Genomic DNA, 3,006 nt, shown 5'->3' on the forward strand with positions numbered 1-3,006 from the left:
TAATATTGAAGAAGAGTTGGTAAAATCATAATCTTTTTTCTATTTGAAGCTATGATTTTATCTTGATCATTTAACCATTTTGGCTCTTTCCAGATTTTTGGTAATCTATAAGCCAGCCCTAATTAAATTGATCATGTTGTGAATTAGTGAAATAGTCTAAAAACACCAAAATTGGCCATGATTGCCTCAATGATTTTTGTGGTCTTAATATTTTAAATCAAATGACCACTTAATCACTCATTCATGCATGCATTCATTCAGGAAAATTGCAAGAGAGACGATGTGTCTAGGTAGTAAGGCAATAGAAAGGTACAGAACACTAAAGACTTAAAAAAAATAGAAATATGAAAGTAGGGTTACATTACATAAATTGTTCTTTCTGCTGATCTCCGTGAGTAAATAAATAACTTAAATCTTTTCAAAGAACACCATTTGATCGTTCTTGCCTAATCTTAGCATTTGGCTTTGTGAAGCCTGCTGAGTTGTGCTAGCTAAATGCTTGCACTTACACGCACTTACATGTTTCCTCAATGTTTGGTCCGCCAGGGCCAAGAGTCAGCTTCTACCTCATGCCTCAGGGATATCAGGTTTCAACTCATATCGTCTGCATATAGTATACCTCCCCTCGTGCCTCATTAAAAGGAACACTTTCCATTTACTTTTCTTCTTGTGACTACTGGGTCCACGGTTGTTTTCTTTCTCTACTGTTGTTAAACATCACCTGTATCATTAAGCCCAGATGTACAAAGGTATAGAACAACACTTCTAGCTGAGAAAGGTAGTCATCTTGACTAGATACAAGTTTATCCATGCGATGAAAGTACCATTTCATTTTTGATGGCCTTCATTTAGCATTTATCGCTGGGGCTGGGTTTTGTGTTGCCTTTATAAACACACATACACACACACACACACACACACACACAGCCTAGTTCTTTTTAGGCGCTTCTCCAGCTGTGAGTTTAGCAAGGCTTCCTGCTAATGGGGAGACAGAATTACAGCTCCAAACATTCCCCTGCCACTGATCCAGAACATGTGTTATCATATCACACACTGTCAATTGATTCCAAATCCCTGCCAACAGGGCACAGTCTGCATTCCAAATATCTAAGGCCCTGGGACAGTGAATTATAAAATAGAAATATGCTATGCTTTCTCCTTTAATTTGGTGCACACATGACTAAGTTTGCTGAACGTTTTTGATTCTTAGAATACGTTTGCTTTTTTTTCCCCCTGAAAACATAGAACGGCCTACAAAATCTCTGTACCTTAGCGGCAATAGACTTATTCTGAAGATCCCCAGTCTCCTCTGTGTCACTTCCAATCTCTTGGTAAAGGTTGGTTAACAGGAAATAGGGCAAGATGGAAGGGAGCTCACATTTAGGATAATAAAGTGACTCTCATTCAACTGATGAGAGACATAAACAGTCTGACTATGATGGTCCCACGGGAGTAGAAGGCTAAGATTTCAAACGCTATATAAACAGTTGCAAATCTCTGCAATTACTTTAGAAATGGACTCCTAGCGCACATGGCAATGTCAGGAATAAACATATTTTCAGTTCTGTGCTATCCTGTATTGATGACCTGAGTTACCATTGATTTATTCCTTATTTAAAATAAGTGTATAAAACAATTCAAAATAAGTGCAGTGAACAAACATGGCTAAAACTTTATTTTTGTGATTATTGAGGACTGGAGAGTGGGGGCAGGGAGAAGAGAGACCAAGTGTTACTGGCAACCTGGCATTGGGAACATCTTGGGGATAAGCAGGAAAGTTGGACTCCTCAGAAGTCCTCAGCCCCAAAATGCCCGAAGAGCCCCAACTTGGTTACTATGGTGATACCATTCCATTCCAGTAATTTCACCTGACAAGGTCTCTGTTGTCTCTTCACTCTTGAACATTAGCCCATCCCACTCTTCTCTGACCCAGCTCTTCCTCATTAGATCCTAAGAAACAACCACATATGCACACATAAGAACAGGCAGTTAATACTTTGTGACAAGCGAGTTAATGCCAGAGGGTGAATTGCCAGGGCAAGTACTCAAACTTCACAGAAGAGGATGCTGCATATTTTCAAATCAAATCTCATTATACATGGCAGAGTCCTGGTGTAATGGTGGCCTGGCCTGGTTTTCCCTCAATGTATTAGCTCGTGCTAAGAAAAAAAAAATCTGGACAGCTGCATAATTACCCCAAATTGTTTTCAAATTGGTCTGGGACAACGAAGACATAACTCCACTAGCCTTCAAGAAGCCTGGCCTCCAGGATCAGCTTATGGTCAACCGAGTGAGATCATGCAAGCCACTTACACTTGCTAGGTCTGTAGTTCTTCAACAACAAAATGGAGGAGTTGCGCGGGTGGTGCATGGTCTCAAATCCAGAGACTCTTTTCTTATTGGTCCCTTCTTCTCTGCAATGAAGGATTTTCCTGCTCACTTCTAGGCCTATTTGTTTGATATGGCTCATTCAAAACCTTTAGGGAACGGAAACAATAATGTGTGAAGTAGGAGTGTACATTATCAGAATAAAGGAACTTTAACCTTATTATATGATTTTTTAAAAGATAAAATTATGTCTACTTGGGAGAGACAATACATAAGATTATAATAGGAAAGACTAATTCATCTATTTAAGTATAATAGGTGTTTTCATTTCCTGAAAAGCCAAATTATGAACAATGGCTATAACACTAGATTTAAATTTGGGGCACCTGGGTGGCTCAGTCGATTAGGTGTCCGACTTCGGCTCAGGTCGTGATCTTGCGATTCATGGGTTCGAGCCCCATGTCGGGCTCTGTGCTGACAAGCTCGGAGCCCGAACCCTGCTTCGGATTCTGTGTCTCCTTCTCTCTCTGCCCCTCCCCTGCTCATGCTCTGTCTCTCTCTCTCAAAAATAAACAAACATTAAAAAAATTTTTTTAAACTAGATTTAAATTATGTAACAATAAAAGTGGATTCTTCTCAAATGTCAAGACATATCTATGTATTAAAAGTCCCTCTTGA

Source organism: Herpailurus yagouaroundi, unplaced genomic scaffold (genome assembly GCF_014898765.1).
Source record: "Herpailurus yagouaroundi ecotype Mexico unplaced genomic scaffold, PumYag 28, whole genome shotgun sequence".
NCBI lineage: Eukaryota > Metazoa > Chordata > Mammalia > Carnivora > Felidae > Herpailurus > Herpailurus yagouaroundi.